The following is an 11,799-nucleotide window of genomic DNA, read 5'->3' on the forward strand; positions in this document are numbered from 1 at the left end:
GGCTCAGGTTAAAATCAACAAATTTAAATTACAATTGTTTAAAGCCCAGCAACCGAACCAGGGACAGCTGGATATGGGTCCAGTTTCAAACCATCATAACATAAGCTACTGATTTTTCTCAGGATCGAACAGGCGACCTTGTGATTGTTTTGCGTGCACCATAACTACTCAGCCAGTTGATTTGGATCCATCAGTTGTTCTTTGAACTGTATCAGCAGGACTAGCTATCCAGCGATGATTTTGTTGTATAATGGAGTGTGGAGAGGAGTGTAAATAATTATTAACGTCCGTAATGTCTGTTGATCGCTTTGTTTACGTATAGGTATAGTTTCCCCTCTCTACGGTCGTATAGATCAACTGGTAACTTGATCCTGAGCCCTGAGTGTCGCGGAGATAACCAGTACAACGCGACCACCCTAGCAATACAGGATGCCAACCCCGTACTTCCTGTCTTAGTGTTAACACTTGATGCGGTGGCGGTGGTTACCACTTATTGCGGGGGGGCCTTTGTTCGTTTATTTGTTTAGCTATTTATATATCATCGCACAGAATGAGTAGGACGTCTGCTATCTTTGAGGTTGTGTAGCTCTGTCCGGTACATATACCGTAGAGGGGGTTTGTGTATATATTTTCTATTAAGCAGCTTTCAGACTAGATTCACCCAATTAACAGTAAACATACATATATTTTGTAAAATAAAATTATTTTTTTATACAAACCTTTTAAATACAGCCAAACTAAACGGCAATTTTTTGTAGACCGTAACTCCTTCCCATTGACAATCGGGAAATTAGAGACTATAAAAGAACATATTGCAGGACGATATAAAACTTCCAAAGTAGTACAGTCTGAAAGACGTTTTTAGCGAATTTCACATATAGGGAATAAGCTATTACCGTAGTACTCGTGGTAAGACCTGGACCCGGGACCGATTTAATTTTTCGTTTTGAGGTCCCTAGAGGCCAAAAACACCATCCGTTCAAATTCATATATATATATATATATATATATATATATATATATATATATATATACTATTATATAAAAATCTAATGGTGTCTGTCTGTATGTGTATTACTAATAGATGCAAAAACTACTGAACCAACTGGGCTTAAATTTTACAAAAATATAGCTACCGTACCAAGGACCATTATAGGGCTATTCACATTTCGATACTGACTGTAGGCTTTGCCCCTGTGGCTTTAAAAGTTCTGAGGTGAACATTTTAAAAGTAAATATTGATTGGTCTCCATGGCTGTGATGAGAACACTAACAATGTTTGTTTACATTTGCTTTGACATTTAAATATAAACAAGAAGAACTGCTAAACTGCATACATCAATTTCAGACAGCTGATACAAAGAAATTAAATATAATATTTTCCATAAATATGAGGTAGGTTTATTTTAATCTAACCTTTTATCATGGATTATTTATTCTCTGTATCAACTCCGGCTCTGCTTTGGATTTTTTAAAGCGTCTTAAGTTAATAATCCTAAGTGAAAATAATGTTATTGATATGTTTTCATGGAAACAGTATGAAAATTACAATGTATAAATGTTTTGTATGAATTTGGAGGCTACTTTAAATAAATTCTAACTGCTTCACATGCGTTAGATTAACTTAACATAACTTGCACATCACATTGTTTTTTATATGCATATTTAGGTAAATTAAGTTATTGTGTTTTGCTAAACCTATGCTTAAATTAAACTAAAGAATATCATCAATAACTATTGTCGTTGATTTTTGTTTTCTAAAATCTGTTGTACATGTGTAACTATATTTAATTATCAAATGGTAATACAAAATACTCTTATTTTATCTTAACATAGCTTTTAGTTCACATATACTTTATTTGATACATTTATTATTTGTGTTTTGCCACACTACTGATTAAATTAAACCAAGGAAAATATCATAAAACTAAGCAGTACACAGTGTTCTTTTGTTTCTAAAATCAATGAAATATCTGTTAGGGTACTATGTTTTCTTAAATGGTAAGTGTGAAAATGTAAAGGCAATGGCCGATGGAACTGATTAAAAGAAATGGTTTGTATATTAAGTTGTTTGTTGATATTTTTGTATAGTAGAATCAGAGATGCAATGAAACATATACTGTATTTATTTGCTATTACATTTTTTAGTCCTTGATGCTTTGATAACGATATTAGTTTTGTCTGCTGTCTTTAGTGCTAAATTATTTGTTTGAAATTTTTTATAGTACCTATAGATATAGTTTCTTTAATATTTCAAAAGACTGTATTAATATTTCTAATATTTCTAAATATTTATTTAAATTCTAAAAGCAATATTTCTAAAGCTTATAACAGCTGACTTAGTTTTGCTAATGATTTATTGCGAGTGAAAAAACTGAAGATGAAAGGATTTGTGATTATAAAGAAGAGTTTAATATAAAGATATTTAAATTAAATAATTAGTATTTTTGCAACTTTAAAATTGAAATTTAAAATGTCAATAATAAATTAAAAGATGTGTAATTAAGGGAGATGAAGGTAAATCTGGTAAATCATGTACATATGTCAAAGTTTTACTCGAAGATTTGGTCAGTTTTTCTCATATCAGCCTACGCAAGATTTAAAATTAATAAAAACCAAGATGGTGGTATCCACTTCTTACCAGATTTAAAAGTCATAACTTTAAACGTTTCTATTAAGGCCAAAAAAGTTTAATTTTGTTTCTAAAAGCGTTGGCGGATGTGTAACTATTATATGCAAGAGATAAATATTAAAATGTTTCTATTTTGTGTCCTCTTCCCGTTGCAAAGCACGGGTACAACAGCTAGTATATTTATATATATGTTTATATGTGTCCGTTAGCGCGATAACTCGAGCAAAACTCATGCGATTTTGATGAAATTTTGTACAGTGTAAACCTACGTATATTCGATCGAGTTCGCGAACCAGCATGATCGGACTATGGGAACAGGTGTTTATGGGGGGTTTTATGGGGTAAAAATTGGTTTTTACCATTTTTTACCCTAAAAACTTAAAATTTAACATTTTCTTTCCAAACCATTTTGTAGAGCTTAAAAAAAGAAATAATTTAGTATATTGAAGCGTTATTATGCGCCTAATGGTTACGGAGAAAATTCCAAAAAACTGTAAATTTTTAAATTCCCATGTTATTCTTATGGAGAATAAGTAAACTGTTGTAGTTTGCTTGTTTATGAACATATTTTGATCAAATTTGGAAAATTATTCATTTCATTCTAAACTATTAACATTTTACAAAAAAAAAACACATTTTTACCCTCCCTGTTGCAGCAAACCTAAGTACTTGTTAAATTAATGTTATTTAAATAGGGAATAAATGTAATATTTTTATAGGAGACATTTTTGTGTGAATCCAATCAAGCAAATAGAAATTCGCTTAGTCTGCAGGTCTGCTGCGGCGGGGGTATTTTGTAAAATACTGGGCAGTGGCTTCAGTATATATACGAGTAAATTAAATGATGACTTAAGTATCCAAATTCAAAACTTTGTATCATTGGCTTTCTGAAATATCGGTGTCAGTGACCGGTAGTGATAAAGTTGCATTTCCATAAGATTTTGTTTCTAAATAGAGTTGGAAATTCCCAAGACCTGAAGCTATGAGTGACATTTAGTGGTTGGTCACAAGCCTATAAACTGGCAGCTTCTATATTCTTCTAGCATCTCCGTGGCCGCATGTCGTCGCATACCAATCGTACATTATCTGATGCACATAACTCACCCCTCTCATTCTTCATTTTGTTTTTAGTTTGACTATTTCTCTATGTTTAGGAGCTTTGTTTAAAGCAATACGCAGTTCATCATTTGGCATAATTTTAAACTGATACTGATGTATGCTTTTGTTAATAACTACCGTTGAATCAGTTTATTTTTTTGCGAACAAATTATGTTCAAATAGTCACGTCGCACTAAAGGAGTCGTGTAAAATTCATTAATTTCAGTCATACAAACAAAAGTTGGTTCCAAATGGCCTTAAACTGTTTCAGTCTTTTGTCTTTTAGAGGACACTGAGAAAATTTCACTAACATGCTCCCGTTTTTCTCGTGTAACCGTTTACAAATAAGGGTAAAAGTACTTATACTTGATAGATACGCAAGATGACTCTGTTTGGCTTACTTGTCTTGTGAAACGTATAAAGAAACAAACATTGTTTACTAATATAGGGAATGATCCGAACTATTACTTTAATTATTGTAGCTGTATGTACCTATGAGATATTATCATATCTAACAGGGGCAGGCCAAGACCATAAAACACTTACTTCTTACTTCCGAGGTGTCGGGTGTCCTCGCCACAATCGTTTGATCGGGGAGTCATCTACTATCTTCCTTTTTTGGATGTTTTCTGTGTTTCAGGTTTCGTGTGTTTATGTTTTATGTTTTGTGTATGTGTGCTCCTCTATGTATTCTTTTGTTGAGTCGTACGGCCTTGCAGTTAGGTACAATTTTAATTTTTTTCCAAAATTGGGTTTGTTTGATTTTGGATGTTTGAGTAATTGAGAATTATGGGTAAAAATTGGGTTATTGTAGAACATTGATCCAGAGTAGTACCTTTGTAGTACTTAATCCGAAAAGTCGAATTATGTCGCACCTGTGGGGTATTTTATGCTTTCTACACTAAGTATATATGAGCCTGAGAAAAGAATTCAATGCGCTCTTGAAGTCAGATTTTGATTAAATTCGGTATGTAGGTACTAATCCATAGAATCTCCAGGTGTTTTTTTTTCACTTTATTTGAAATTTCGATTTTAATGATTATTTTTTCATAAAACCCATAAAATAACATAAAATTGTTTTTTTTTTAAACGCCGGTTTTGATTAAAATTCGTATGTTATGTCCCTTATAATTCTATACAATGAAGTTCAACCCATCATTGTTGTAAAAACTACGGTTCAAAGGTTATTGCAACTTTTGTGATTTTCTCTAAAAAATATTATAGGTAAACTCCAACACCTTACACATGATAAAGGTTGTTCACAAGCTAATGGGAAAAAAGTATGTGTCAGATTGCAGATACTGTTTATTTTGAATTTTACTTCTCATTGCCACACAGCCCATTGCTAATTCATTGTTGGACAAGCTCATCGCAATATAAAATATAGTATACATTAGTGCGCTTTAGTTCTAATTTACAGAATTATTCTTTATAGTTTTAGAACCTTTAGTAAAGTTAAAAATGCTTTATGAACAATCCGACCAACACTTTACTCTACCTAATGTTTATGATTAAATCTCATCCCTCCTCAACCCACTAATTGTGAAAATTTCGTGATACTGAATACATTTTCATTTTCTATATCTGTTACAAGAAACAATATACAATTTTATCTGACCAACGCGGTTTAAGTAGAAAAGAACTTGTTGGATTTTTGTATTCAGCAAATCGATCCCTAAATATGTATTTTTATTGGTATATTGGGTATCAATTAATTTAAAGCTCTTATCCTCTAGATGTGCCTTTTGCGGGTTTGGATGATATCCCGTGATAACCCTTGGTTCTATAGGTGTTTAAAATTTTAGAGTTTGTGCCAAATTCTGTTGTTGATCATCTGAACTTTTTCAAGTTTACATTTTTTTACATCAAAACATATGGCCATGATACAATTTTGTTTACGTCCATACGAAAATGGCCAATGGTGTTATCGTTTACAGTTGGTGATTAGTGAATTCAAGTAAAATATTGTAATGTTATTTGTATAAAATGTTTTTTTTTTATCACAATTTTATTTACAATCTGTTCATTTTTAGAACATTTAGCAAATACAATAACAAATTTTAATAAAACGTTAGTTAATCTCTGTCCATTGACAGAGCTAACTTAAAAATATTTCAATGAAAACATAAATATGTAAATAAACAAGGGAAAATTAAATTGTTCAAACAAAACGTGTGCTTAGATCCAAAAAATGAATCCTTTTTAGCCTGTATATACTGGTGCTGTTGTCCAAGAGGTTTAGAGCCAGGTGATTAGGGTGATTTTCAAGTTTCTTTAGATATTTTGCACTAAATTTGGTTATTTCCTCTTCAACCGTAGGAATTCCACTGTCCTTGTGAAGGATATTGTTATTAACATACCACGGGGCTTGCAGAATGAACCTTAAAACTTTTGACTGAAATCGTTGGATAATGTTTTTGTATAAAATGTGAAAAAGAAAATTACTTTTGTAATATTTTGTTTTGATAGGATTTGCAATAGAACATTGTGAAATAATTCAAATAGACCGCGGATTTTGGAGTCACGAAGTGACGCTGGCTGCCAGTACATAATGTTGATCGATGTGCTTTTGGCATGGAAAACTGGTTTAATTTCAAAGCCTTGGTCGTGCATCAAATCAATACCCAGACGAAGCCATTGTAGGCGGAGGTTTGACAGGTGTTCCGAATCTCCAGACCATGAAGCCACATCCCAACACATTTAGACTTTTCATCCTTTGTTATTGTTCCGCCTGAAGTTCATAGTCAGATAGTCTACTGTATTTGTGTAGAGGTACTCCACTACCACCTACTGGTCGCGAAGACCTCATGGATTAGAATGAGAAGATTTTAAGGTATGTTTCTCTCAAAGTTTGTTGTTGTTTAACCAAATTGTTAAGAACTCTTTTAAACACTGTTGAATAGTATCAGTAGATACATGATGAAATCTGAAGTCTATTGTGAAGGATGTTTCATGATGATATCGTGTTTGACAATAATCACAAAACCCCAAACCTGGGACGAGATCCATTTCAACTCACGAAATGTGTTATACAGTGTGGAACGAAGTAGGTGTAAAAAATGTTATTTGTTAAACTACTAAAGTTTGATGACAAAACATAATTTGAAGAAAGTATTACAATTGTTTTCGTCAAAATTTTCGAGTTTGAGTTTTTCTTGCAGTGTTCTTGTTCTTCTCTACACTTCATTAGCCATGTTGCGTGCGCGTGACTTAGTTAGCCCCGTTCTCACGGTTCATCAGAGAGTCGCTTTCAAAATCTCAGCCACCTGCCGCCGCTGTGGGGCTTCCTCCTTTCAAAATCAAAACAGATATCGTCTTACTACTTCATAGGCCTACACCATGATGCCGGCTTGCCGGCTTGGCGCAACTAAGGAACATTGTTTGGGACCCTTTGAGGGCTTGGTGCAATTAAGGAACACTTTGGCGCAATTAATGCACGGTGAGGTATGGTTTATAGCCAAATGTTCTACATTCTACAAATATTAACAAAATATATAGTATCTATGTACAGTTTTATCTGACGTGTACTCTACCAACTGTGGCGTATCCAGGGGGCTAGGGGTGTGGACCCCCCCCCCTCCTTGACCTTAAAACGTGATTTTTACACTCGAGTTTACAGGTCAAATTTTCAAACATTTTCCAGGGGTGACCCCCCTTCCCTGTGGGGTATACCCCCAGGCCCCCCGGTGTAACCCCCCCCCCTTGGGGCTATCCTAGTTACGCCTATGTCTACCAATATAGTTAATTATATCCGATAGTCCTATGCACCTGGGTTCGACGGCTCAACACAATAGTTCATTAGTGTTTTCTCTCACCCCTCCCACTCATGCAATCGAGGCGATTAATTAACCCTTGCGTAGAAACCATGGTAGAAACCCGTCTATTAGGTGAAATACCCTGTTGCAGCAAATCTGCCTTCTTTGCGGTTATTTTCCAACTTTATTATTCAAAAAGCTAAGACAACACCTTTTTGGCTAGAAAGATAATGGAGCTTATACCACCAGGGAGACGGAATATTTGCTGTGATGTTGTATTACTTTTCTTTTCCCTAGATTCATAACAATGTAGACGCTTAAAAATATTGTGGATAAATATTGTACATAATGAATATACTGTAGTATAAAAAATGGGTGAAGAAGTTGTTTGAAAGTCACGTGTGCCGTAAAATCAGTTGACTGTCTTTTTGACACCGTAAGAAAAAAGCACGTAATGATTGAACAATATTAACCAACAAGTTAACCTTCAGAATCCATACTTACCGAATAAATCCGAATAAATATGTATGTACAAATATTAATGTATAACAGAATGTATGAAACCCGGCAGCTGTAAGGATTGATTGAGACTAAATCAAATAATATGAAGATCAAATTTATTTTGTATAGGAAAATTTATCAAGAATAAGCTTTCGTATTGGAATCATCCATTTACTGTGTTACATTAGGCACATATATATAATTTTAATCAGCATTCTTTGATTTTCTATACAAATAAAATTACCTTGTCAAAACCAGGTAAATAAAATTACCACACAAATACAAACACAACAGAAAGAAAGCGGGCTAATAAGTTGACGGTTTGTTTGCGGGGGCGCATGTCACATATTTCCACCAAAGCGACAGTTTAAACGCGGGATCACCTCGGTTGGTAGCACTGCTTCCTGTCGCCGCGGGCGCTCCTAGCGGATGTTGCCGGCAGCGCTGAGATTGGTCAGATTTCCTGCGACCTCCGCGCAAACGACAATATGCGTGACCAATTTGTATTTGACATAGCTATGTGACGCGTTCGTTTTCGTGTGATGTAGTGAGTGTGTTGAACATACCAGATGCCTTTTGGATATAGCATTTTCTCAGGTAATTCTTTAGATTGAAATACCGGCGAATAATTTTGCATTAGCTTTGAGCGTATGATTTGAATATGTTTACAATGTTATGCAAATATAGATATCGAATACGCAATTGTAATATATTTGTACTGTTAGATTTTGTTGTTGTTGCTGCTAACTTTTGCTTTACATGTCAATAGAGAAGTACAGAAGTCTATTACGGTTATCAATACTTTAAAAATAACATACAAAATAAAACATCGTGTACAAAACTTTGCAAACAAATTGTACGATATTCAATGTTATGTTTGGTTGTAATAGATTACCGTATAAGATCTCGTGAGTTATTCGCCCCCATTGTATTTAATACCACAAGTAATTTAAATAATAAAACTAAATTAGATAGGTACCGAGTTAATTTTTATCTGTTCTTTGAAATATACTGTTAAAATAGTGATTTATTTTCTTGCATTCTCATTGTATACTTGCAAACCATATCCATCGATGTATATAACCTAACATTAGGTTATATACATCGATGACAATACCATAGAGCAGTAACTGTAAATCAAATCACGTCAAATAAATAATCTCTACTATCCAAATACTAGTAAACATGAATTGTGACTCTAATCTATGATTTTGTCAAGTCAACAATTAAACGTATACATTAGACATATTTATAGCACTTATTAATTAAGCTATCTACGTACGGTATGCACAATAAAGTGGAGTGGTTATCATATCTGTAGAAACTCTTTAGAGGTTCATTGGAACTTCCATGCAAATTTCTGGGCTTTTATAGCTTGTAGTTTTTTAGATATATGGTGATAAGTGAGTCAGTGACTTGAACGATGGAAAATGAGGGTTGTCATTGACCTTTTATTGATGAAATGTCGACATTTCTGTTCGTCAATTAAAGCATTGTCTTCCACATTGGACGCACTCTTTCGAACTTTGATTGTGTACGTAGTACAAATACACAAAAAGTATACTTTTTTAAACTACTTTTCACACCTTAGATCAATAAATTGTGCACCTTAAAGAAAATTGTATACATAGGCTACTCATTCATTTTCCAAATGGTAATTTTGACTACTATACCATAACATAGTTTGAACGACAACACTTACTTTAAACGCGTTCATATCTATTATTTGTTTGTATATTACTTACTTAAAAGTCTTTGTTTAATTTGATAAAAAGTAAAAAGTATTTTTTAACATTCAAGTTGTTTCTCTTTATTCTATTACTGTTTACAATCAATCATTGCTTAATTATTATTGACAACATATGTTAAACAAATTATTTTAAACAAAGACTTTTAAGTAAGTAATATACAAACATTTTGGAATCCTGGTGTGATTTTTAAAAAATTACCGGAACCTCGTTCTTATTTGGTAAAATTAGAAAGTAATATTGTTTTAAGAAGAAACACACACCATATAAGAAAAATTAAATCTATGTTAAAAAAGAAGGACAGTCAAGACGACTAAAAAAGGGAGATGTTTGTATATTACTTACTTAAAAGTCTTTGTTTAAAATAATTTGTTTAACATATGTTGTCAATAATAATTAAGCAATGATTGATTGTAAACAGTAATAGAATAAAGAGAAACAACTTGAATGTTAAAAAATACTTTTTACTTTTTATCAAATTAAACATTATTTAATAAATTTTAGTTAAGCCTATACGTTTATTTTTTATTAGATTTCTATACAGAACTAGCTGAACCCGGCAGACGTTGTCTTGCCTTTGACTATTTATAATCCCGCGGGCTTTGCCCCGTTTAACTTCTTAATTTTCAAGATGATCTCGTTCGCATGGCTCAATCACGTCCTGGTTGAAGTTCGTTCGCTACGCTCACTCACCTTTAGGTTGGAGCTCGTTCGCTACGCTCACTCACCTTTAGATAGGTTCCAGAGCCACTGGGGCGGAGCCGATTGGACGGATCACGAAATTGATGGTGTATAAACCTATTCCATGACATTCTACACGTATGTACCAAGTTTCGTGGCAATCGGTTCAGCGGTGTCTGAGTTTATCACTGCCAAACAAACAAACAAATATATATATACAAACATCCTCTTTTATACTTATAGATATGCGTATGCAGTATTTATGTATTCATAAACAATGGCATCTGAAAAATACTGTAAGACAAAAACATAACATTTTGTTCTGGCTATTTCAATTTAAAATATACAAGGTACTTTGTTACAACAACTTGGAACTTGTATTCAATGTAGGTGTGAATTAAAACTTCCGGAGAAGCCAATACAGGGGTGAGCGAGACGATACTTAATAACAGCTGACAGAAACATATGTTTTCCGTCATAGACAGCTGATTCCGTGGGAACACATGGCTACTGGTTTGGTTGTGTTTTACTAAACTGACCTTAGTTGTTTTTGAGAAGGGTGATAAACGCTATGCTACAGTATGTTCTCAAAAAGTTTGAAAAATTGCCACATCTAATTACGTGCAACACATTGAGGTTGATTTGCAAACAATATCTTTTTACTCTTTTATTTCAATCGAGTCATTAAATTTAGTAACAATGAGGCCAGTAACCGTTTCAATCAAACATAAAGCTTGAAGGATATTGTGTTACCCTACAACTTTACTTCAGACAATTTATAATATTAATTACAATATAGTTTCAAAACGAGGTTTTAATCAGTTTAAAACTAATTTCTAACCCACTACAAATGTTAAAACGTGTTGGAAACATGTTATATCTTTAATAACGTGTTGACTGTTTCTTATATTTCAGAAATGTCATGATAACACTGATACAGTATTAACATAATGATATTAAACTAAATAATCTTTGCGTTTAGCTTTACGTATATATAACCGTAACAGAGTAACAGAGACGCAGTTCTCGCCTGAATCTATATTTCCCTCGTGATAGATAACATAGACATAAGATAAGGTAGGTTCCAAAACGATAATGGGCCATTGCTTTGGTAATTGGCGTGATTTGAACCCAGAGCCTCTAAGACTGAATTACCGTGCTGAAACCAATATACCGCCCATTTCATTTCCAAAGACGCATGGCGCCTCTATTCTAAGTGCGCACTAATTATTTACAAAGAAAGGTTAGCACAAAAACTTGCCAATTACAAGCAAACATAATTGCGACTAATAGAGCAAAAGTCATTGTTTAAGTAAGTTTAAACAACTCCATGAAAATCCCAAAAACTAATTATAGCGTTTACCAACATCCTAATTGATCAGTC

This window comes from Macrosteles quadrilineatus, unplaced genomic scaffold (genome assembly GCF_028750875.1).
Source record: "Macrosteles quadrilineatus isolate MER2022 unplaced genomic scaffold, UCM_ALF_1.0 Scaffold_2__2_contigs__length_208266976, whole genome shotgun sequence".
NCBI lineage: Eukaryota > Metazoa > Arthropoda > Insecta > Hemiptera > Cicadellidae > Macrosteles > Macrosteles quadrilineatus.